At 37.4% G+C, this 27,824-nt stretch overlaps 1 long non-coding RNA gene across 1 annotated transcript in view; it reads left to right on the top strand.

The window, feature by feature from the left end:
* LOC126427000 (uncharacterized) overlaps positions 1-20,783 on the top strand; it is a 28,051-nt gene extending 7,268 nt beyond the window's left edge. Inside the window, exon 3 of the long non-coding RNA XR_007576485.1 lies at positions 20,259-20,783. This is a non-coding gene — a long non-coding RNA (uncharacterized LOC126427000). The remainder of the gene's footprint in view (positions 1-20,258) is intronic.
* Positions 20,784-27,824: the final 7,041 nt, after the last annotated feature.

Raw genomic sequence — 27,824 nt, 5'->3', positions numbered from 1 at the left:
ATGTTACAAACCCTACTGAGTTTACAGAAAAGCAGCCTAGGCTATTTTTACTCTTCTGTTTATTTACTTCCCTGACCACTCAAATATTGTCTTCAATGTCCATAAATATAAAAACTCATTATAGCTTCTATGATATTTATCAATTTGTTGCTTGTGAATTTCGTTAGTCTTGTTGTATATTGAATCTTATGCCTAGTTTCAGACTTAATTTTTCATATTATTTCATATCTCCATGAATTGGCCAAATCTCCTTGTGGAGAATGATAAAGTCCATTTTATTAGTAACTGAGGTAGAGTCTGTGCAGGATAAAGTGTCCAATGTGCAGTGACCAGTTTTTCACTTTCTGGCTTGCGGGCGATGATACCATCAAACGTACGTGCTGCAGTATTTCTTAAGACGATTTTACATAAACTATTTGGTAAGAAAAATTGATTTCTGCATTACTTAGTCAGGCTCATGATGATATGCACACCATTTCTTTAATGGTCATAGTTATTATGATATTTACACGGAAGTAAGACACGGCACAAAATTCTAAAAAGTTTGCAATGACAAACAGGGGTTGATATAATTTTGTGTTTGGGACATATTACATAATATGTTACTGCATATGAAATTTATCGAAGACACTGAATTTTTCATTAGACTTGGGTGAAGGTCTATCCGGCACCAATCTCGAGAAAATGTAGCACTCTCACTTGTGATCATATTGCAGCAGCGATAAAGCCAGAGTGAAATGTCCAAAACATTCTTCATATTTCATAAACAGGAGGAACATAGGGCTGGACAGTGATGCTAGAGGGTGGCAGCAGCTGCTGCACAATTGTAGTACGCAGCATCGAAGACAGAGGGCAGGGAGAGCTACAGAGCAGACTGCATGCAGACTCCTGAGAGTACAAAAGTTATAAGAGTGCATTTTATTTTGTTTCTTTCCTTTCAAGTACACAAAATAAAAAAAAGAAAATGTTCACATTGAAGGCTAGTATCATCTGAATCAAAAGCATGACTATATTGGAAAAAATTTCTCTGATACTAGTATATGCAGGCCCTATGTAGGTTAAATATGGGATTGTATGAATGTATGGTGTGCTTTCTGACATGTCCCAAAGAGCAGAAACCTTGCTTACCAAAAAATGTTTTTGTTGGAGTGAAGACACTGAAGTGAGGGGTCAGTGATGCTGTTATTGCTTTTAATGATGGCAACACTGGTAGGGTGAGAGTGCTACAGCATATGGGAATTAATCCTGGAGCAAACCGCATCAAAGAACTTAAGCAGAAGGTCAAGGTTCGCATTGATAAAGCAGAGTATGCAGTACAGTTGGCCACTAAGAAGTCCAGAAAGGAGAAAAGAAGAAAACACTTGGATAAAGATCAAGAGGATGATATACAGTATGGTGCAGGCTGCTTCTGAGTGACTAAAAATAAAAAATTAAGCATATATTAAGTGAGTTACAGTCTTTTGAAACTTCAGAAGCCAAGCCTGAAAACTTCCATTTTCTGTTGCATTTTTCTCTAAATCTCAGAAACCATCTTGAGTAGAGTACTCAAATTTTCAGTGAGTAATATCATACATATCCTGAGTCTACTGAACTGAAAGGAGAACATAATGTTATGTATAATTAAAATTATTTTTAATCTACTAAACAGTACACAAAATTTTAATTGTGTAATTAAAAAATTGCATTTCCGAAAGCAGTGGCTCAAATGCAATTATTTTAGTTCAGGAGACTCAGAACATACAGTGTAATGTACTGTAAAACTTTCATGTCAATGGCTACAGTGCTGCCTGAAATACAGGGAAGCCGAGTCTCTAAATTTGGCGTTGTTAAGATAGTGCGTTCCAACTCCCATTAACGTTCTAAGTATCAAATAAAGGAACAGAGTAAAAAAATTGCAGTAATAACTTCTGTTTTGTTTCAAAGTGTAGCCACTCACCCAGGCTTACTAAATGGCTATATCGATGTCACCCATTATTTGTTCAACTATTGTAATACTTGCACAATTGCAATTGGTCATACTCTCATAACAGCTACAGTTGCCACAGTGCCTGTTGCTTTCGACATGCACGGATGTCCAGAGAAACCCTACATCATAATTTGGAATACCTCAGGCACTGCAATATTGTTTTTATCCACCAACAACAGCAAGTTACTTACAAGCCAAATGTCTCGCCTGTACGGGAATATATATAAAGGACGTAAAAGTACATGTTGTAGACACACTATTGACAAAACATATGAAAGTTTGGGTCTGGCTGTGAGTCATGCTCTGATAGCCTAATGGTTAGGCAACCGCTCACGGTAGATGGGAAATCTGGGTTTGAGTCCCAGTCTGGCACAAATTTTAATAGTTGTCATTCCATTATACATTTGATTTTTGTCCACATTCACAGCTCTAAATTTATTTTATGTATTGACTACCACCAAGTTATTAGTTAGGACGAATGATTATGGATGAAAGGTGTATATAGGCAACACAGAACATCATGTTGCAGAGTGTGTTCTACGACATGACAGTCGTGACCTAGGTGCCTGTTTCACCACACGTACCATTTGGAATCTTCCCCAAAACACCAGTTTCTTGGAACCTCACTGGTAGGAACTGGCATAACAACATGGCCTTGACTCTTGTCACCCCCCTGGCCTCAATTTGCGTTAATTTCTTTGGCCTCAGGATTTTTTCACAGTAACTATTACTTTCTTCACCCCCTTGCGGTTTTCAACATCTTTCATTTTCTGACCTGTCTATTTTTTGCCACCCCCCTCCCACCTCTTCCACAAACAATGCACTTAGCATTTTTCTCTTATTAACTCATGCACAATGTTTTAGCAGTAATCTCTGTCTTGTATATTATCTTCCACCTTTAAACTCTCGGGTTTTAAAATCTCACCTGCTACTGTCCCCAACAATCAATCTTTTGTTCTCACCAAGTCTGGCAAGCCTGCCCTGACCCGGAGACCTGTGTGACTTTTCCAAATTCTATCCTTTCCCATAAACCTCACCAGTACTTTTCCCTCACCCTTCACCTTCAACCCTTTTACGAGAAGAAGGAGCTGCTGGCCCCAAAAGCTAGAAAAATGTAATACCTTTTATAAGTGTGTTCTCTTGCTGCATCCTGTTGAGTGGATTTTTTTTGTCTATCCAGTTAGCTTTTATGAATAAAGTTATATGACAAGCATTCCATTTTATTAATGACAAATACTGAAAGAAAAAATTATTTTTCATTCTGCATTATAGTGCTTTTGAATCTTTTTATTTGTGTTTGTGTCATTCTCTTACTTGTTCAGCAATATGTTGACAGAACAGCATACAATATGCTTGTGCAAAAAGCTTATACAGTTGTTCACATTTCATTTGACACGGTCTACAGGCTGTACTGCACCAGGATGCGTCTTTCATTATCTTGTTACAGAAAAGGAATGAGTGTGAGCTACACATTCAGCATCAGTGGGAGAATAACGTTAGTCACCCAGTCAGTGGCACCTATAAATTTGCATTTAGCTCTCTTGATATAATTACATGCACTGTAACCACTGATCCAATGAAACAGATGCCACAAAGTTTCAATAGTTTTTTCATTCACATCTACTTTAAAGCTTGTGGATACTTCATTTCACGAGTTTAGTGTAAGTAACAGCATCATTCAGTCATCCAGGAAATGTTAAATTCTTTATTCCTGTTATGGACCACAATATTTTACTTCAAATAATTAATTTATATTTTTTTGACCATCTACAAGACCCAGAAATGATATGCCAGGGGAATCTTGTTATACAAAGTGCACCAAGCTTATAAAGTACTGCAATCAGCAATCAGATTGTGGATAAATAGCACATTCTCATATCAAAGTACAAACAAGTTCAGTCACATTGGGCCATTATATTTAGTTATGGTACAACCAGTTGCAAGAGGTGTTTCTGAACACTGTAAGTGCCACATCTTGTGCCCATGTTGGCAATTTCTTAAATACCAATAATTGTAAACCCAAGTGTTTGTAACTGGCTTGGATTTTTTGAAGTCTGGCAGCTGGGATGTCAGTCTGCCATTGTAGGTGTATCATATTGATGAATAGACTGTCACAGTTTATGGTTGTGTTGGTTTTCATTAGTGTGCATTGACCAATTTAGAATAACAACAACAATGATAATAATAGTATTAGTAAACCCTGTGGAGGCTCGGGAAAAGAATAGGCCTTCGGTATGTTCTGCCAGTCGTAAAAGGCGACGAAAAGAACAAACCACTAATAGGGCTAACCCCCCTTTTAGTGTGATTAGTTGGTTCAGGACAGAACTAATGAAGCCTCGGACAAGCGCTGTCATGGTCGGGAACGACACTTGAACCCTATGCCCGTCCACAATGGTAACGACACTGCTAGCCACTCGGAAAATGATTTAAATCCAAATAGAGGTGTTTTGCAGGACATGCTTCCTGCAACCACTCTAGAAGGAAAACAAAGACAGAGGATGAGATGACCAGATGAAGTTAACCGACACCTCACGTTCTGTTATTACCAAGTAACAAACTTAGGAACCAACACTACTGGATACAGATCACAAGTTTACACAACATTTAATACCAGACACCCAGAATTAAAATTTTTAACAGAACAATGACTAGCTGATCAGATTCATGTAATAATAAAAAATAACAGGATAGCCAAGTCAGAATTAGAAAACGACAAACAACAAGTACAAAAAATACTGGAACAAAATAATGTGCAATCAGAAGAAGAAGAAAATACAGTAATGGACTCAAACATCCCAGAGCAAACAAACAAAGAACAACATGCATCAATTTCACAATCAGAGGAAAACAAAATCTTAAGACAGCCACCAGAACAAGCACAAATAGAACACGAAGTGACACACATGTTAGATATAGAAGAAAAATTTCAGTTGACATATATAGAATACAAAGACACAAATACAGACATTTGACCATTCTTGCATAGACCACCAAATAACCCACAAGTCGAAACAACAATAACAACTATCAACACAATCATACACAACAAAATAAATGAAAATACAACTATGGAAGAGTTACAACTACTGGTTTACGTAGGAGCACTCACTACACTAAATATACACACTAGGCAGAGATCAGAACCAACCAACACACAGAAGAAACCCACAAAACCAGTATGGCAACACAGGCTACAGATCAGAATAGAAAAACTGAGAAAATCCATCGAACAGCTAACAAAATTTATAAGAAATGAAATATCGGACAAAATATGAAAAAGGTTAGGTAAAATCTCACAACAAGAAGCGATAGAGCAATTAGATGAAAAGAAGCAGAAATTACAAGCATTGGCCAAACGACTTAGAAGATACAAAAGAAGTGAAAATAGAAGGAAACATAACCAAACATTCAACACAAACCAAAAGAAATTTTACTAGACAATAGATAACACACACATTAAAATAAACAATCCACCAAACATAACAGACATGGAACACTTCTGGAGCAGCATATGGTCAAACCCGGTACAACATAACAGACACGCACGGTGGATACAAGCAGAAACAGACTCATACAAGATGATACCACAAATGTCTGAAGTGATAATTTTGCTACATGAAGTCACCTGAGCAATTAATTCTATGCACAATTGGAAAGCCCCTGGAAATGATAAAATAGCAATTTTCTGGCTAAAGAAGTTCACCTCAACACATTCACATCTAACTAAATTATTTAACAATTACATTGCAGATCCACACACAGTCCCTGATACACTTACACAAGGAATAGCTTATCTAAAACCTGAAGATCAAGTAGACACAGCAAACCCAGCAAAATATCACCCCATAACATGCCTACCAACAATATACAAAATATTAACTTCAGTCATTACACAGAAATTAATGACACATACAACACAGAACAAAATTATAAATGAAGAACAAAAATGCTGCAGCAAAGGAGCACGAGGATGTAAAGAGCAACTGATAATAGATGCAGAGGTGACATATGAAGCAAAAACTAAACAAAGGTCACTACACTACGCATACATTGATTACCAAAAAGCTTTTGATAGTGTACTTCACTCATGGTTACTACTGATATTGTAAATATACAAAGTAGATCCTAAATTAATACAGTTCCTAAACATAGTAATGAAAAATGGGAAAACCACACTTAATATCCAAACAAATTCAAATAATATCACATCACAGCCAATACAGATTAAGCGTGGAATATACCAAGGAGACTCATTAAGTCCTTTCTGGTTCTGCCTCGCTCTGAACCCACTATCCAACATGTTAAATAATACAAATTATGGATACAATATTACTGGAACATACCCACACAAAATCACACATTTGCTATACGTGGATGATATAAAACTACTGGCAGCAACAAATCAACAATTCAACCAATTACTAAAGATAACAGAAGTATTCAGCAATGATATAAATATGGCTTCTGGAACAGACAAATGTAAGAAAAATAGCATAGTCAAGGGAAAACACACTAAACAAGAAGATTACGTATTGGATAATCACAGCGACTGCATAGAAGCGATGGAAAAAACGGATGCCTATAAATATCTAGGATACAGACAAAAAATAGGAATAGATAATACAAATATTAAAGAAGAACTAAAAGAAAAATATAGACAAAGACTAACAAAAATACTGAAAACAGAATTGACAGCAAGAAACAAGACAAAAGCTATAAATACTAATGCTATACCAATATTGACCTACTCATTTGGAGTAGTGAAATGGAGTAACACAGACGTAGAAGCACTCAATACACTTACACGATCACAATGCCACAAATATAGTATACATCACATACATTCAGCAACAGATTCACATTAAGCAGAAAGGAAGGAGGAAGGGGATTTATTGACATAAAAAACCTACATTATGAACAGGTAGACAATTTAAGAAAATTCTTTCTAGAACGAGCAGAAACTAGCAAAATACACAAAGCAATCACTCATATAAATACATCGGCTACACCATTGCAATTTCATAACTACTTCTACAACCCTTTAGATAACATAACATCAACAGATATGAAGAAAGTAAATTGGAAAAAGAAAACAATACATGGCAAGCACCTGTATCATTTAACACAGCCACACATCGATCAAGACGCATTCAACACATGGCTAAGAAAAGGCAATATATACAGTGAGACGGAAGGATTCATGATTGCAATACACGATCAAACAATAAACACCAGATATTACAGCAAGCATATTATTAAAGATCCCAATACCACAACTGATAAATGCAGACTTTGCAAACAACAAATAGACACAGTAGATCACATCACAAGCAGATGTACAATACTAGCAAATACAGAATACCCCAGAAGACATGACAATGTAGCAAAAATAATACATCAACAGCTTGTCATACAACACAAACTAATAAAACAACACGTTCCCACATACAAGTATGCACCACAAAATGTACTGGAGAATGATGAATACAAATTATACTGGAACAGAACCATTATAACAGATAAAACAACACCACATAACAAACCTGACATCATACTCACCAATAAAAAGAAGAAATTAACCCAACTAATTGCAATACCCGTACCCAACACAACAAATATACAGAAGAAAACAGGAGAAAAAATTGAAAAATACATCCAACTGGCTGAGGAAGTCAAAGACATCTGGCATCAGGATAAAGTTGACATCATGCCAACTACAGGAGTCATACCACACAATATCCACCAGTACATCAACGCAATACAGCTACATCCAAATGTATATATTCAACTACAGAAATCTGTAATTATTGATACATGTTCAATTACCCAAAAGTTCCTAAATGCAATGTTATATATACCTTTCAGTTAAAAGGAAGTGACACGTGATCAAGGTTCATGTCACTTTCCATTTTTAACCAGACATAACGTCTGAGGAAGGAAAGAAATAATAATAATAATACATCTACATATACATGATTACTCTGCTATTCACAATAAAGTGCCTGGCAGAGTGTTCAATGAACCACCTTCAAGCTGTCTCTCTATCGTTCCACTCTCGAACAGTGTGCGGGAAAAACAAGCACTTAAATTTTTCTGTGCGAGCCCTGATTTCTGTTATTTTATCATGATGATCATTTCTCCCTATGTAGGTGGGTGTCAGCAGAATGTTTTCGCAATTGGAGGAGAAAACTGGTGATTGAAATTTCATGAGATGATCCCGTTGCAAAGAAAAACACCTTTGTTTTAATGACTGCCACTCCAGTTCACGTATCATGTCTGTGGCATTCTCTCCCCTACTTTGCGATAATACAAAATGAGCTGTCCTTCTTTGTACTTTTTCGATGTCATCCATCAGTCCCACTCATGTGGATCCCACACCACACAGCACTACTCCAGAATAGGGTGGACAAGCATGGTGTAAACAGTCTCTTTATGAGACCTGTTGCACCTTCTAAGTGTTCTGCCAATGAATCACAGTCTTTATCTATGTGATCGCTCCAACTTAGGGTATTTGTAATTGTAATCCCTAAGTATTTTGTTTAATTTGCAGCCTTCAGATTTGTGTGACTTATCGCATAATCTGATCTGACCTGGTTTGTGTACCAAGGGGGATCAGTAGCATCACTTATTAATTTATGTGGTATATATCTCTCAATAGCTGTTGATACTATCTCTTTGAAATCATTCCTCAACTTTCGGAATCTTACATGATCAGATCGGAAGGAGTGCAGAATGTCTTAATAGGCACGAAGATCATTTTTGTCAGGTTTTTTAAATAGATGGTTGTAGGAGTTACAGTATTCAGCCTAGCAAATACTGTCTTGTGGTCACTAATCCCTGTATTTGTCACGATACTCGCTCTTTGTCCAGTGTTATTGGTTGCTAAAAGGTCAAGTATGCTTTCGCAACCATTTACACTTCGAGTGGGCTCATGAACTATTTGTTCAAAATAATTTTCTGAGAAAGCATTCAGTACAATTTCAGATGAAGTTATATGCCGGCTGCCGGCTTTAGACGTATAATTTTTCCAGCATATCGAGGGTAGATTAAAGTCACCAACAACTATAACTTTATGAATGGGGTACCTGTTTGAAATGAGACTCAAATTTTCTTTGAACTGTCAAGCAACTATATCTTCTCAGTCGGGGGCCGGTAAAATGATCCAATTAATAGTTCAGTCCGATTGTCAAGTATAACCTCTACCTGTACTATTTCGCAGGAACCATCTACTTCAATTTCACTACAAGGTCAAACTGCTTCTGACAGCAGAAAATACTCCACCACCAATTGTATTTAATCTATCCTTTCTGAACACTGTTAGATTGTTAGAAAAAATTTCTGCTTAACTTAGTTCTGGCTTTAACCAGTTTTCTGTACCTATAACTATGAGGGTTGGAACTGAAATAGTGGCAATTATTTATTCACAACCAATATACAAAAGAGTTACATGTTTCCACCTGTTACTGTCCCTCAAAGTAGTCACCAGTGTTGTGTGGAACCCATTGCCACCGATGTGGAAGGTGTAGTATGCTGTTAGCAGAGCCTGTTCTGTGATGGTGCGAATGGAGCGGTCTACTGCCTTTCGAATCTCTGGAACAGTTCTGAAGCTAATGTCATGAAGTGGTTCCTTCATCTTTGGAATCAAATCAAAGTCACAAGGACTTAACTCTGGGGAGTACGGTGGATGGTACAAAACTTCGCAGTCCCATCGACCAAACAGAGCAGCCACAGAATGCGCAGTATGTGCCCGCGCATTGTCGTGCAAAATGATGGGTGGATTGCGCAGAAAGTGTTACCGCTTCTTTCACAAAGCTGGGCGCTGGTGATGCTCCAAAAATGAACAGTAATACTGTGTGTTGACGGTTTGCCGTGGAGGAATGTAATGCGTTAGGATAACACCATCACAGTCGTACACGAGAATCACCATAATTTTAGACCGCTCCATTCGTACCATCGCAGAACAGGATCTGCTAACGGTATACTACACCTTCCACATCGCTGGCAACAGGTTCAACACAACGCTGGTGGCTACTTTGAAGGACAGTAACAGGTGCAAACATGTAACTCTTTTGTATCGGTTGTGAATAAATAATTGCCACTATTTAAGTTCCAACCCTCATACTTGAGCTTCAGTTCTTTCTATTAGGGCTTGAAGCTCTGGTTCTTCCCCAACACAGCCATGACAATTTGCAACTACAACACCGATCGTTTCTACAAGTATACTTTATTCAACATTGAATGATTCCTTGCAGGTTACAGTTTTTGATACATAGCACAATAATACATTCTTCTGAATACAGCATTGATTAACAAAAGAAATTGCAAATAAAATGGTTTGCTTAACACTATTTACATATTTTTTCGAAGCACTTCTTATATTGCATGGAAGTATGGCGTGCTTTTAATGTGTAAAATGGATTTTGTAACAGAAATTTCTGTAGTTGAAATTTAAGCTTCATTGTGGATAGGGCCATAACTTCACTGGGTAATGCATTGAGTAACTTTAAACCTGCATATAATGGACCCTGTTCATAGAGTGCTGTTCTGTGGCTGCTGATGTAAATTTTTTTCTTTATTTCTGATGTTGTATGCACCACAGATGATTCTTACAGCCGTTTTCTGAAGTAGCGATAGGTTATATTTAGATTTCCTTTGGTTGTTGCTCCCCATATTTCTATTCTGTAATTTAGGTGAGAGGAAAATAGGGCATGATATGCAGTCTTTAGGAAACAGTGTCTTTGAAGAACTTGCTAATTATATTTATTGTAAATATATTCTTAGGCAACTTACCTGCTAGAGTGTCAACATGTGTGTCCGCTTTAGATTGCTTTGAATTGTTAAATTGAGGAATTTTGCACTAAAGTCTTTTTTTACCAATTTATTTATTTATTCTCGAGTCAGAAACATACAAATTTACAGTAGCCATACACATAAATAAATATGTATCTATATTCATCGATATGATGGTCAACTATGGTCCTGAAAAGGACAAAGATGATGTTTCTGGTGAAAGGATCAGCCGCCAGAGAAACCTGACGCCCAGGGTACACCTGATTGCAAGTCTTGTCTTGGTCAGAAATCGTTGCAATCTTCGTGAAGGCTCCTTTCGTTTACCAATTCATTGCCTATGTATAGAAATTTCATCATTAAAACTACTATCGGTAAACTCCATGCGTCATGTTTTACTGCTGCTTACATTTAAGTGGCTTTCATTAAAGTACTGCACAATTTCATTTGTCATTTTATTACAATGGGTCTCTAGTTCATTAAAGTATTTCCTTTTACACACAATGGACGTATAATCTGCATACAGAACTATTTTGGAATTCTGAGTGCAATATCTTATGTCATTTACATAAATTAAAAACAGATGAGGACCCTGGGCACTCCATTTTTATATCAGTTATTTTGGATTTGTGAACATCTCTTTCAACTTTAAGCAGTACAAACTTTTTTGGGTTACCCATGCAAGATTTTACTATTTAATGAGAAGTGCCTCTGATTCCAATATTCCACGCTTTTCTAACAGGATTGTGACGCTCACACAGTTGAAAGCTTTCTCAACATGGAGGTATATACCTGCAACATGTTGCTTGTTCTTGGTGTCACTTGTTATCTCTTCAATTAATTGAGCAGCTGCTGTGGTGGTTGATTTACATATTAAGAAACAATTTTGATTTTCAAACATTAGGTAGTGCATCCAGAGAGAGCTTATAATTCTGCTGTATATGACTTTTTCAACTATTTGGAAAAGACTGGAAGTATTGAGGTGGGTCTGTAGTTTTAAAATTTTGAGTTTGTCCCCTTTTTTAAAGATTGGTGTTACTTAAGCTTTTTTAGTCTGTCTGGGAAGGTACCTGATTCTATTACATTATTTACTGCTACAGACACAGTTTGTCTGCACGCTTTTAATACATTAATACTAAGGCCATCATGCCTGTGAAATGGGAAGACTTTAGAGAGCAAATGATGTTGATTATTTCTTTGCAGTTTGTGGGTGCTGGATGTATGTTATGCTCAGATGGATTTCCTTTAAAATTATACTGCAGGTTGTTATTTTTGTCATTGATAGCTTCCCCCACTGAAGAAATATATTCATTGAATATGTTAGCAATTTCAAGTTCATATTTTACTACCATCCCATTGTGGTCAATATTAAATTCTATACGGCATTTGCCCTGCCTGTTATAAAATAGTTTGTCACTCCCAAGACACCAGTGGTAACACTGTGTGAAGCCTGGAGCTTGTTTGCAACATAGCTGCTCCTGATCTGTATCAATAAAGGTTTATAATATTCATGATAAGTTTTGAAAACGTCGTTTAGCTTGAGACTCAGTCTATTATTCAACATCGCACTATGGAATAATTTTAAATTTTCCCTTGCTTCAATGACATCATTATTTTTCCAGATACTTCTGTTTATATTTTTAGTTCGTTCAACTTTTGTGGCTGTAAGGGGGCATGTGGCATCAAAACAATAGTAGAAGTCAGAAACGAAGCTCTCATAGGGAAACCTATTGTTCTAAAAATCATGATGTGTGTGCTAACGTGCAGGTCAGTCTGTTGATGTTTTCATTATACATAATTCTTTTTCTTACATATAGTTTCTTTTTAGTGGCAAAGGGCATCTCATTTGCCTCCAATTGAAGCTGTACTGCATTTTGATCAGAGATGGCTAGTTTTAGAATAGCTGCTCTGTAGGTAAGATGGGTCACATTTATTATTATATCATCCAGATATGTTTTGCTGTTGCTAATCTCACTAATTGTCTCATGGATAACTCACGTCAGACTGAATCTATCGAATAGAAGGTGTAGCTTTTTGGTGTTGGCATCAATCTGTATTAATATCCCCTTCTATTATAGTATTTACATGGATGTTTAATACAAAAAATGGACAGTCCGTATATATCAGCAAGTCAGAGAGATTTTTGAAAAATGTATCCATACATGGCCCGGGTGACGTATACACACTGACAATTGCCGTATTTTCTCTGCTGCCCCATTTTAGATTTATTGCAGCAAATTCTGTGATTCGTTTTGCGCAGAATGTACAGGGTGAAACAGAAAATTGGGAACATTTCCACATTCCAATAAAACAAGAAGCGATGAAGGAAAGAAATTGCATTCATAGTAATTGAAATCTAACAACTTTGCCATTTACGAAAAATAGATGGCATTTCTCATTTTTTAGAAATTATATCCTTTAGATTGTGTCATTATGTACGAATACATTCGAGAAATCTGCTGTTGAGATTACACATTGACTGCTGCAATATCACGGCTGGGATACTGTGAATTGCATCCCAAACACTCTGTTTTAACTCATCCTGGGTTCTTGGTCGAGTCGTGTAGACTTTGCTCTCGAGGTAACCTCACAAGAAAAAATCACAAATGGGTAAATCTGGCCATGTAGGTGGCCAGGGAATGTTACTGAATTGTGCGATCACACGGTTGCCAAACAATTCTCGCCCATATGCCATTGATTGCCGTGCAGTGTGTGATGTCACTCCATCCTGTTGAAACCAGGAAAGTAGTTCAGTGCAGGCGTAACGAAAGTTCATGACATTCCATGTAACAGTAATGGAATCAGTGGCCAGATAAACCACCAAAACATGCACTATTTGCCTCTTGACATTCCCTGTTGGCTTCCTATGGTGGAACGTCATCATCCATGGAGTCACTACTAACGTCGATATTAAAGCCATTTCAGATAATTCTAGACGAGTAAAATTTACACTAAATTTTTTACTTACCTTCTTTTCTCACACAGTTTGCTTGCATTCTTCTTGTCTAGGGTTCTGATTCTTGAAGCAGAAATTTTCACATTTTAGGTTCTCATGGTTCCAATTGATGTAAATAATTTTGAAAAATGCCTGCACAGAATTTTCTTTCTTTTTGGAATTTATTTGCTTCACATTTTACTATATCACACTGTCTTTTGAATTTTCACGTTAACAAAGCCGAAATTACATTGTTCCTCCAAAATATAGAAACACGTCTGATCACATGAGAGGCATGCCCACTACTATCTTCTCACCCTGTGGTAATAACAATATTCCAAATGGTTTATAAATTTTTTTGACAAATGAATTTCTATTAATTTATAAATGAATCCTGAAATAAACATAATAAACAGTTCTAAATTGAGTAATTAACAATAGAAATTTTAACTGTGCCAAATATTTCATACGAGGGCATTTCAAAAAGTAAAGATACAATGGCTCGCAGTCCTTGAATAGAACATTTATTTAGAAAACGTCAGTTACATCTTTTTAACTGGATTATTTGTTATTTTTCGACATAATCACCCCTGTTATCCAAACATTAGTTAAGTCAATCTTTTGTATCCCACAGTCATAGAAGGTTGCCGCCTGTTATCGGAACCACATTTCAACTTCATCTTTGATCTCTTCGACGTGGAATGATTTTCCACCACGATGTGACTTCAGGTAACGGAAGACAAGGAAGTCGGTGGGGGCAATGTCCGGGCTGTATGGCGGATGGTCCAATACGTCCCATTTGAATTGTTTGAGTAGTGTTTTGGTTAGGAACGCTGTGTAAGGCCGAGCATTGCCATGAAGCAAGCGGACTCCACTTGTCAGCATTCTCCTGCGTTGCCCTTTGAGGACGTTTCAAAGTCTGGCAATATGCAGCAGCATTAATTGTCGTTCCAGGAGGCATAAATTCCAACAGAAAAATGCCTTGTCTGTCCCAAAAAACAGAAGCCATGATTTTCTTCGCTGATATCGATGTTTTGCATTACTTAGCTTTTGGTGAATTCGAATGGCGCCATTGCATCGATTGTTGCTCGGATTTAGGTGTATGGTGATAAACTCATGTCTCGTCATCTGTCACGATGTTATCAAGGAACTCATCACCTGCTTCAGCATAGCGTGTGAGGAAGTCGAGTGCAAAGCCCATCCTTTTCTTTTTGTGTTCTTCCGCTAACAGTTTTGGAACCCAGGGCGCACACAATTTCCTGTACCCTAACTTGACAGTAACAACGTCATAAACAGTTGTCATTGACACGTCCGGTATGATCTGAAGCAATTCTTTCAATGTTAGAAGTCTATCCGCAGAAATTGCTTCCTCCGTTCTCCGAAGAAGGGCATCAGAGATCACAGATGGCCGACCTGTTCTTTGTTCGTCACGAACATCGGTCCTACCTCCAGAGAAATGACCACATCATTTCATTACATTATGTAGATTCATAATGTTCCCATTAACAGAAACAATTTCTTTGTGAATATCTGCCGGTCGCTGACCTTTTGCACGAAGAAAACGTTTGACGGAGCGCACGTCGCATTTGGCGGGATTCTGAATCGGCGCAGCCATTTTAAACGTGACCTACTCCAACCAGAAGCAACGTTCATCAGTACCCCTCCTCAGTGTAGCACTCCGTGAAGAATGGGCAGCCATTCCCCTGGAAACCTTTCAGCACCTGATTGAGCATTTGTGGTATGTGTTTTATTCATCTCATTACGTACAATTTTCAAATCATTTGATTTGATGTACAGGAGACATGTCAAGGTTTTTTTTAAGAGAAGTACAAAAGTTTACATTATATTTTACATTTCTAAGTAACAGCTACACATGTACATAAAATAATACATGTAATACAATCCCTGTGTTCAGATTGTGAAGCTGTCCTCAATGAATTCATCGACAGAATAATAACACTTTATCACCAGAAGAGTAAAGAGCAATATTTTCAGTGCACCAATCTCCATTTTAAATATATGCCTGTAAGAATGGAAGCTGTCATCAAGGCTAAAGGTGGGCCATCGCCATATTGGATTCCAGCATTACCGATAGAGGGCACCACGAACTTTTAAGTCATTTTCAGCCAGGTGTCCTGGTACTTTTGATCACATGGTGTAAGTTCTATTGTAATCCTCCAGATGATATCTGTAGATGGCATTAGTTTGAAGACAGCAAATATCTTTACAAAGGGAAGAGTGTGGGACAACGAAGAGTGACTGCGGAACAATGTGAATCAGTGAGAGAGTCTTCCATACAGAGATGTTTAACAAACTCAAGTGGCAGACTGCAAGAGAGGCACTCTGCATTGTGGTGTAGCTTGCTGTCCAGGTTTCGAGAGGGTGCGTTTCTGGATGAGGTATCGAATATATTGCTTCCCCCTACTTATACCTCCCGAGGAGATCACGAATGTAAAATTAGAGAGATTAGAGCGCGCACGGAGGCTTTCCTGCAGTCGTTCTTCCCGCGAACCATACGCGACTGGAACAGGAAAGGTAAGTAATGACAGTGGCACGTTAAGTGCCCTCCGCCACACACCGTTGGGTGGCTTGGGAAGTATAAATGTAGATGTAGATGTAGCCCCAAAACGTCAGTGTGGAAGGCTGGTGTTGAATTAACAGTTCCAGTGAAGTCTGTGTGGAAACTTCTAACGAGACACTTACAACTATAGCCTTATCATTCGCAATTGTTACAAGCTCTATACTCCTCAGACTGGGGTTTATATGCTAACATTGCAAACAAAATGCTGTTCCATGATGGTGAGAATTTTCCGGATTGTGACTTCTTCAGTGATGAATTGACATTTCGCCTAAGTCGAAATGTGAACACACAGAAGACGTGCATCTGGGGATCAGTTATATGTGCACGAGATTGTGCAGCCATAAGAAGGCTCCCCTAAATTGACTGTGACTCTTGCCACGACAGTAACTCTTGTGAGAACAGTAACAGTGACAAGGACATTTACAGATATCATTTCATATATGACTTATTCAGTTGAAAAATTGAACATGTTACTTTGAAATAAAAACAGTAGAAGTCATATTTCTTTGTCATATTGTGAGTTTAGCATTTAACATGCTTCTGTAACAATGGATAAACTCGTCCAGTCCTGTGTTAAACAGTGAAGCTTATTTCATCTACATTCAGAATTATCCATTGCAACAGTCTTTGCACCTTAATGTAACTTCCAATTACTGATAATTGAAAACTGTTCATTTTGAAATAATAATTAAATCGAGACCCTAAGCTGTCGACAGGCGTTGACATACACCAGCGGGGACAGGTGAAAATGTGTGCCGCAACCGGGACTCGAAACAGGGAACTTTTGCTGACATGGCAGATGCTCTATCCATCTGAGCCATCGAAGGCACAGAGGATAGTGCGACTGCAGGGATTTGCCCCTTGCACATTCCCCGTGAAACCCACATTCCCAGCTTAACGTCCACACACTTCATTTGTAGTGCCCTTGTCCATTACACTCATTACTCGTGGCATACAATCTTACCGAGTCCCGAAAGTGTTCGGGCAGTGCGTGTGCATCCAGCACAGGAGGAGGAGGTCAATGGCCGGTTAGCCTTAACTATACGAAAATGGTATCTGTTCTTTCAGACATGTCCGAAAGGACACATGAAGATGGTAATCTTCATATACTGTTCATTTTCACTATGCACAAAAGTTACTGATTCAGAAACACAGTACAGTAAATATCAAAATCCCACACACCTTTACATGAATTAACTGAATTACTCAAACACTTATCTCCTATGAACTGAAGTAACACTTTCGACTCTTAATCATCGTTTCTAGCAAATTCTGCATACTATTTTCTCAGCAACACAACTGTGGTTGTCTGCGTTGTGCTGAAGTCCAACAATGGCCTTACACCCACTCTGACTTAGTATATGAGCAGTAGTGCTGCAGCATTTTTGACATTATACAGCAAAACACAACCACTTCCGGGAAAAAAAATTGGCTTTCAGCCTCAAAAATTCCAGAGCCAACTATAAGAAAAGAGTACATCATAACATAAAAGCTAGCAGTGCCCTGAGAAGTTATACAGAACAAATAGTGTATTAAAAAGACATTATAAGATAAATGTCAGGAAAAGTAAAGCAAGTTTTTCAAAATAATGCATTTGTTAACATTTTATGTAAATTTAAATGTCGAGAAGTCTTTTCTGATTGTCTGGAGTGTTCCTTTTTACAGATGTGTAATGTGGATGATGGAACAGAAGCATTTTAAATGTCGTGATACAAAAGAATACTGAAGATTTGGTGGGTATGCCGAACAACTAATGAGGAGATACTCAAACAAACTAGGGAAAAGAAAGAAACTTTTGACAAAACCTGACTAAAAGAAACAATTAGTTAATGGGACACACAGTAAGACATTCTGTTATTCGAGAAAGTGTTGGAAGTAAAAATTGTAGGGAGAGGGAGAGACTGAGGCTTTACTGCAGTAAGCAGGTTCAAATGGATGGAGGTTGCAGTAGTTTTGTGGTGATGAAGAGGCTTCCACAGAGCAGACAAGTGTGGAGAGCCGTGCCAGAACCTCATTCAGGCTGAAAACTACAATCATTTATTCTCCATTTGTTGATACTTGTGTTGTGGTTACTTCTTACATAATATTGTTAAGGGTTTTGCTAGCATAAGCAAGAATACTCAGTCATTGATTTCATGATTACAAAAGATCTCTCTGATAATATAAATGATAAATATAACATTTTACCAAATATTTACTTAAAAGCTATAGAAGATAGCCTACTGAGTAAAACAAGGATAATAAAGAAAAAGGGAAGGCATATGTCACGGTTGATTAAGGGTTTACTTCTGTCCTGCAAAAAACTAAAACATCTTTGTGGTATTAGCACAGCTCCACACAGGCTGGTATTACACTATCTAATTTCTTTGTCCAATATCTTTGTCAAATATTTTTGTAAAAGAAATTTGATGGTGTAATAGGGAACTTTGTCAAATGTTGTCAAATATTTGATCAAATCTAGGGCCTCACTATAGATTTGATCAAAGAAGTCGCTTGTCTTCTGTTCACTGCAATGTGATATGTTACCATGTGGAGCGCCTAGCATCGCTGCAGCGTTCTGTCATCTGTAGTGCGTTTGTAAACATGACGGGAAAATACAATTGGTGTGTGGCATCTACCACAGAATTAAGAGATATGCATGAAGCTGAGGGAATTAGATTAGGAATGAGACACTTAAAGTAATTTTGCTATTTGGGGAGCAAAATAACTGATGATGGTTGAAGTAGGGAGGGTATAAAATGTAGACTGGCAATGGCAAGGAAAGCGTTTCTGAAGGAGAGAAATTCGTTAACATCGAGTATAGATTTAAGTGTCAGGAAGTCGTTTCTGAAAGTATTTGTATGGAGTGTAGCCATGTATGGAATGAAACATGGACGATAAATAGTTTGGACAAGAAGAGAATAGAAGCTTTCGAAATGTGGTGCTACAGAAGAATGCTGAAGATTAAATGGGTAGATCACATAACTAATGAGGAAATATTGAATAGGATTGGGGAGAAGAGAAGTTTGTGGCACAACTTGACCACAAGAAGGGACCAGTTGGTAGGACATGTTCTGAGGCATCAAGGGATCACCAATTTAGTACTGGAGGGCAGCGTGGAGGGTAAAAATCGTAGCGGGAGACCGAGAGATGAATACACTAAGCAGTTTCAAAAGGATGTAGGTTGCAGTAGGTACTGGGAGGTGAAGAAGCTTGCACAGGACAGAGTAGCATGGAGAGCTGCATCAAACCAGTCTCAGGACTGAAGACCACAACAGCAACATGAAGCTGATAAGGTGATTTACAATGTGAGGCACCCTGAATATAAAAATAGATTACGAAGATTGGAGATCTACAAAAATATTGCGGAGGTTATTAGCCGTGACATACGGCCTGGGTGTACAGCTGACTAGAATAAAAAGAAAATTAATGGCCTCAGCACAAGTTACTCCTACGAGAAATCAAAAGTACGTATCGACGTATTTCTTTCTTTTTATTTATGCAAGTAAAGTTCACATGTCATACAAATGATTAGCGTTAATTTGTTCACTGCAGCACCTTGAAGCATACTCAGAGAAGCATCGTCTGCCAGTACAACCATTGGAGTTGTAATGTGTGTGTTCGCAAGCTTCCTGCCTTCAGGAATGTTTTGAATAGATCGGTCAATGAGAGACTCCCTTAGTTTGCTTTTTCAAAACACTCCGGCATCACCAACGTGCCCATTAGTTCCTACATCAACATAGAAAAATTTGTAGGAAGCATCTACCATGGCAAATAAAACGATACTGTTGAAGGATTTGTAATTGAAAAAGTGAGATCCAGTAGTTTGTGGGCATTTAGTACGAATATGCTTTCCATCCATTGCTCCTATAGTATTATAACAGTTCCACTTCGTCTCAAAATCCTCTGCCATTTGCCCCCACCTTTCTCTGCTTGTGGGTACCTGTAAATAAGATTTATGTATGTGCAAGCAAGTATGTAACTAATGGCTGTCATCTCTTATTTTATAGCACGAGATGCGAGAGCCTTCTGTTGCATGCCGTGAGCCACAGCCACAGCACAATCATCAAGAGCGGCCTCCCACAAAAAGAAGGAAAGGTACAACAGACGTCATTGTGGAGGCCACCGGGACACTGAAAGCTGTGGCTGATATGGCCGGAACTCTGCCCCAGCCTGTCCAAGGAGACCAATACAGTGCCCTTGCCACCCACATTGCAGCTGAACTGCGTGAGATGGATAATGTGGGTAGTAAGAAATTTACAACTGCCACAAGTCACGGTTTGCAGTGGTATTTGATGGACAGGTGGGATTTACTGCATTTGACAACACAACAAGCACGACCATCCACCTCTGGGTATATCCAGGCTGCCTTGCAGCAGGCTGGTATAGAAGAGAATACCGTATAATTTTTTTGTAGCTCTCCAATCTTCTTAATTTATTTTTGTACTCAGGATGCCTCATGTTGTAAAACACCTAATCGGCCTCATACATCTCTATTAATTTTGTAGTTTCGGACACCAATTGGTACATGCTGTGTTAATAAAATAAAATGAAATAAAAATTGATCTTAATGAACATAAAGTGTATTGAACATTTATTTACCTTTAGAGCATGGCCCTTTAGTGCTTTATATGTTGCTTCACACGTTTCAGTTATTACTTTACTTAATGTGCACTGTGGAATTCGAGTGCTGTACTGTAAGCCAGAGTAACTTTCTCCTGTAGCAAGGAATCGGAGTGTTACAGTGAGCCTGTCTTCTGCAGATATAGCAGTTCTTAAGTGAGTATTGTGCTTTGAGATATGAGGAATCACTTCACTGAGCACATACTGAAATGTATGCTTAACCATTCTTAAGTAATTGATGTACGACTTGACATTCTCCACTATAAGCTCAAATAACAAGTTTTGTCGAATGCTTCTATCGTCTCGTCGTGAAACACACGGCTTCACCCAGGTACGTTTCCTTTTTTTCACCCACACCTGTATCACATGTGCACACAGTGCAATTGTGGTACGTGCAACTGTTGCGGTTAATAACAAGTTGTTGTTGTTGTCAGCCATCTTGAATTTTGACAAAAAATATGACGACAGCGTAGTAACTTTTTTTTAGTGCCGTGCCAAAGATCTTTGTCAAATATATTTGACGAATATTTGATCACCTCTTTGATCAAATCTTTGACAAAGTAATTTGATATTGTAATACCGGCCTATCTCTTTAATACTATAAAGGTTACAAGAAGGCAAAATAAGAAACTAAAAGCTGCAAAAAATGTGGGAAACCAGATTACTGTCTTCAAACAAGTCAGGAGTATGTGAAAGATAATTAACCCTTGCACTGCACACTTGAATTGAATTACCTTGCACCTCACACTGGGGTCCACAGGACCCCAGTAAAATGTTATCATATACCATGCATTTGAAGCTCATTAATATATATATTGGACTGTCTTATGTATATGGGATGTTGTAAATACTATTTAGTTACCTTTAGTGTTTTTTTATTATTACAACAACAAGTAACACATGATGTATATAAAATGAGTGTAGTATTGTTAATAAATAACATTTTGTATTTCTTTATGTTTAACTTTCTCATATCTGAATGTGTATAATGCAACACAATGTCTTACTTGACTTTATTTAGTTAATTTCCCTTTTACAATCTTAGCAACATTTTTGTTTTTCTGTTCCTTTTCTTTGAAAGTAGTGAACATCTCAGTTTGCTGGTTAGAGGTTCTGGTCCGTCTGGTGCCACAGTATCTATTTTCAGTATTTCTTCTAGAGTTCTCTTCACATTCCTTCATTGTGTAGGTATATTCCAATGTAGCCCTTAGGTGAGGTGCAATTAAGCTCCATGCCAGTTTATGCAGAAATTTCCTTCGTGGCTTCTTTACGTCAGTGCTGGAAAGGGTAAAGAGAATCATGGCGTTTCTGCCACTTTGACTGAGAATGCCACAGAAAACCCACATAGGCCATCTTCTTGTTGCATGTGCAGTGGTGTAAGTTTTGCATAGCTGATCAAAAGTGTCAGTAACACCTTTTGTTTTATTGTATGAAATTATCATTTCAGGTTTTCCTGTTGTTTTGTTGATGTTGTTTGAGTAGAGCATGGTATACAGCAAGAGAACAACTCTATTCCTCTTTGGGACGTATGACAGTAGCGTCTTATTCACATCAAAAGCAAATTGTGGTTTTCTTACATTTTAAGAACTTAAAAATGATTGTGGTATTACGGGTTTATTTTTTCTTACAGTTCCCAACATCGTCAAACCAAAGTTTTCAATTATTGTCTGATAAAGAGGAACTGACAAAAACCAGTTGTCAACAGTTAGGTTCCTATTAATACTATGAATGAATGGGTTTTGATAACTTTCTCACATAATAAGATGGGACAGCTTCATTTTTTCTGTTACTTCTTTGCCAATGCTTGGAATAGCGTTTAGCATGTACTAAGACTTGCAATCATTGAACATCAAAATCTTAATTCCATATTTGCCGGTTTCGAAGACATGTATATTCTGAATGGGCATCTGCCATGGAAGCCCATTAGCTGCTTGTCTGTTGTGCAGTAATCGAAAGGGGTCTATAGGGACTTGCAGTTGTCAATAAATTTAGTCCAGATGTACCAAATGGGTGAAAATATTTCTTCTTGTTTTCTTTGCATGCTGGTTGCTTTGTCATCAAATCTTAGGCAACTAGTCGAAGACTGAAATCCCGTTGGTGATGTTGTATCGCGAAACGGCATTGCCAAATTTAACAGACCAGGGTTCTTCTACACTGGTGTGAGCTGCCTTGTTTACGCCACAGAGATACGAGAGTCCAATGGCAGCTCTTAGCTCTACAGAATTTTTGTCATGTTATGATAACTTTCCGTATTTCCAGTTGAAGAACATTTGCAAGTAATTTTGGTGTTTGTGTAAGTGACAATCTTGTCTAGCATTTCATCTGTCACTAATAACTGCCATGCTTCAATTGGACTAGAAATGGACCTTGTTTGATCCTTTGGTCTTGGGAGGTGAGTAACTAAATTTCTGGATTTAATTCTTCCTGTTTTAGATGGTACAGTTGAAGACCACTTACAGCCATTCTTACCTAGAAGGATGGAACGATGTTTGCGTCGGAAGAACTAGCATGGGTATCATCATCCTCTTCTCCACCCTCTTCCGTACCTAATAGTTCCTGTATTTTGACAAAATCAGGATCTTCATCAGAATCTATGCCTCCAAATGAATCGTCTTCGTGACCCAACTCGTCCATAAATGTATTATGTAGATCGTCATCTGTAACGAGTCCATTTACTCGTTGTAACTGAAAAAAATAGGGCAACATTGAAAGGAAACAGTTATAACTTACACACAATATATATTTCAATATTGAATACTTACCAATTTATTATTTTCAATATGCATGAATGAGCTACACGGAATGCACTCTGGGGTAATGTAAACACTATGGACATTCAAAAATCTTTATAGCTTTACACTGTAATGTAGACCCTACGGACATTCAACAATCTTTACAGCTTTACACTGCCACAACAACAATGCAAATGTTCGAGTTAACATGGCATATGTGTAGGCAGTGTTACCAACTTAATATACACTATTTTCAGTAAACTGTTGCTAACATACTCTTTGTAATACACAATAAAAATTACGCCGGGGTCTGTAGGATCTAAGCTAAAAGTAATTAACAGAGTATCAGAAGGTCTCATAGCTGTTAGTAGCATTGTCAATACATGTTTTACGAACATATGACAGATGTACACAAAATGACAAAATTGATCCCCTGCAGGAACTAAAGCACTCCTCAATGAACTCATGTGATTTCTATCCTACAACAGATCAAGAGATTTAAAGCATTGCCACATAGTTTATTCATCTCTGATAAAAGGCAGTTTTCTGGATAGAATGATATTAGCCATAGACTTGCCACTATACAAAAATAGAGATCCAATGTGCTGTGTCAACCGCAGACCATTTTCTCAAAAGTTCCTGAGAAAATAAAGTACTTCAGATTTATGCCATATTTTGAAGAAGAAAAGAATGGCATCATAAATAGCAGATGATTTGAACTGCAGAAAGGAAAATCAATAGTTTCTGTGTATTTGAATGTGTAAATCATTCCCAGGGATTAGATCATTGGCAAAATCCTCATGATATATTTTATGACTACTGTGTGACTTGCGGAAAGCTTTTGATCTATTTGATCACAATGTTTCGATAAGGAGACTTCATTAATTTGGGATTAGAGGAACAGCTCTTAGTACTGTTAAGTCATACCTGCGAAATAGAAAACAGTAGAAACACAGTTAGAACAATAACAATAATTACTTGGATTTTAACAAATGAGTCATTCCGTACCACAAGGCAGCGTGTTAGGATCCCTAATGTTTCTGAGATAAATATGCAGAGATAAACATACTTAGCTCTTAATACTGAAAGTGACATTATTGTATTTGCAGGTGGTACCACCAGCATAACCAGTGCCGCATTTTAGTTGATGCCATAACAAAAAGCAAAATGATATTTGATTCTAGCACTCAGTGACTTGGAATCAATAGACTAATTCTCAGTAAAGAAAAAACAAAAACAATGTTTGAGGACAACAGAAGAAGACTACCGGAGTCATCTCAGTAACAAGTATGCTTCAAAAAACAAAATTCTTAGGCCTCACCATGGATAACAGTTTACTGTGGAAAGACTTAATCGGTATCATAACAAGCAAACTGAGTTCAGCTATATTTGTTCTTGAGAACAATAAACAGCTAGTAACTGATGATGCTATGTGAATGCTGTTGATGTTATCATGACCTATGGAATTGAAATATGAGGTCAGTCAAGTGATGCAAAAGAAATATTCAAACAGAAAAATGTAACCATTAGAATGACAACCAATGCAAGAAGATCAAACAGCTGTAGGCAACAGTTGAAAAAATTAAAATTTCAACTTTCTGCAATATTTATGTACTCAAAATACTATTGTTTGCATAGGAACATAGAAACAAGTTCAATAAAAATGAAGTTATACATAACCATCCTAGCAGAAACTGCATAAATTTAAGGTTTCTTTCACATAACATGGCTTAGCTTCAGAAGAAGCCAATAAAACTGTACAGTTCATTTCATGTTCCAAATACCAGCTTGTGAGCGAAGTGTAAACAAAAATAAAACTGTTGCTTGTAAGGATACCTTTCTATTTTGTCAATGAATACATACCATATGCAAAAAGAAATTGGAAATTGGCACACAGTGTAGTATGAAACGTAACAGCTATGGTGTTACTGCCTCATTAAGGTTTGTTACCAGCAGTTTCTGTCACATTAATTAATAGAAAAGCTAATAGCATGTCAACAACAATCCTAAGGATTGCCAAATATGGGCAATATCAGTAATGGTACACTTTGGAAAATGTGATCATGATGTAAAGCTACAGAATATATTCCTTATACCTTAAGTGACTGTTTATTTCTTTATTGTATGGCATACATTGGTATTCTTATACAATTTAATCACAAATTGGCATCCAGGCATTGAATATAATTGATAGCCTCCTCTGTTGCAGCAAGGAAGTCGATGAAGGTTCGCTCGTGAGCTCGAACTAGCCATTCTTCTACTATGTTCTGGGTTGTTATATTTACATGTCTATTTTCATTGTGAATGAGACTACTCTGCAACACAATTAATATGTTATTTAATGTACAAAATTCATTGCAATTCTTTAATTTTCTCTTTTTCACTATTGTGTTATTGTTGCAAAGTGTACATAAGACCCTTGAGGAATCACTGTTGTACTCCCAGTTGTGCTTGAAGTATCTATGTGGCACCTGTGCTGATCAGTTTAGTAAATCAATTCTAAAAGGCACACATTGTGCCAACTTTGTACAGTTTACATGGAAATAAGTAAGACAGAAACTCAAGACTGTGTGTGGCATGAATTAATGTGGGCATTACTACCTACTTGTCAGTATTTGTAACACCAGAACCTTTGTTTATTCTTGTTTTCTACAGCGGATCAACTCTCTGAAGCAGATAACACGGGTTAAGTACTTGATCGCATCCAAAGAACTTTTTACAGGAAAACTTCCCAGATAAAACTAAAATGTGCATATTGAGATGGGCAGTAAATTCAAGATATGTTCTTATGTATTGTGAATTGAAATACAATGTGTGTAAATAGACTGCAGAGTAGGTAAAAAATATGTAATTATGTATGAAGCTATAGTGTATAAAGTCACTCCTGTGATAATTAACTAGAATATGTGATTCTTATTGTGTAAAACTGGCATATGAAATATGTACTTGGATCTGATCCATATATCAGCTAAATAAATAAACACAAATGGTTTATAGTTTCATTTTTCCTACATTGTATGGATGCCACAAATATTAACCATCACATCTGGAATTCTTATGTCTGTCTCCAGATTATTCCTGAAATACAATCAGTTTCTCTGTAACAGTGGAGTGATGTAGCCTACATATGTTAAGTAGAGGCTTGAAAAAGTAAGGGTGCTTATGATCTCACCATTTATCCCCATAATACACCAATGATATCTCATTCAAAGTAAGTTAGGACCTGCAAACTTACTTTGTGTCCAAATGGTACATTTCTCAGTAATGGGTTATTTGTCAAAACTTCATCTACTTGTCTCCTCCAGAGCACCTGGAAGTATATAACAGGACTTGTGAAACACACTGTATAGAGCCTATTTAGCTGATATATTGAGGCTTTTCTTTCTAAATACCCAATAATGCCAAAAATGACAACAGTTTTTTTTTTTTTTTCCTTCAGTAGGTGTGAATTTTTCACTGATAAATGCTCTCACACAGTCAATATTTATTATGCAATACTTGTATTGACCACCTGAGACTGGTTTTGACACTTTGCACAATATTTGAGTATTGAAGGAGTTGGCAGAGCTTTAGTAATATTGACTCTTGCTCAGTATCTCAGTATACTTCGGAATATATTGTACCATGTAAAGGTGATATTGTGTTAAGCAGTTTCTGCCGGGTCTTGGTGATATGTAGACAACCAATACAACATTGCCGTGTGAATGAATACATCAGCAAAGACAGATGACAGCAATCATCCACTCAAGTATATTCAGGGCAGTAGTTTTATTAGATATTTAATGCTTATTCAGCAATTAACTGTTGAAACTAGATAAAAGTATGTAAATGCAGGGAAATAACACTGCAGCTGCTTGTGCATTCATTTCACAAACTTGTATTATACAGGTTGAACACTTCTAAAACTGATACACTGCAGGGACAGGTTCCTGACTGAAATGGAAGAAGAGAGGTCATATGAACATGTGTCTGGAAATGCATTATTGACATGATAAATTGTGCTGATGAATGAAAGTTCCTGTGTCCACATGCCATGTGTTCCTTGTGTGTTCCAGGCAGCACGATTGATGCAGAGAACTGTAAGCAGCAGAGTAGCCTCACAGACACCAACCACATCACACAACATTTCAAGACCTTTTTGGGAATTTGTGTGATGATGGGCCCTTTCAGACAGATTAACATACAGGGAGGCAGTGGAATGTGCGTTCATCAGATTTGGAT

The sequence above is a fragment of the Schistocerca serialis genome, chromosome 11, assembly GCF_023864345.2.
Source record: "Schistocerca serialis cubense isolate TAMUIC-IGC-003099 chromosome 11, iqSchSeri2.2, whole genome shotgun sequence".
NCBI classification, from domain to species: domain Eukaryota; kingdom Metazoa; phylum Arthropoda; class Insecta; order Orthoptera; family Acrididae; genus Schistocerca; species Schistocerca serialis.
The sequence above is the reverse complement of the archived record's forward strand: the minus strand, read 5'-3'. Positions and strand labels throughout refer to the sequence as shown.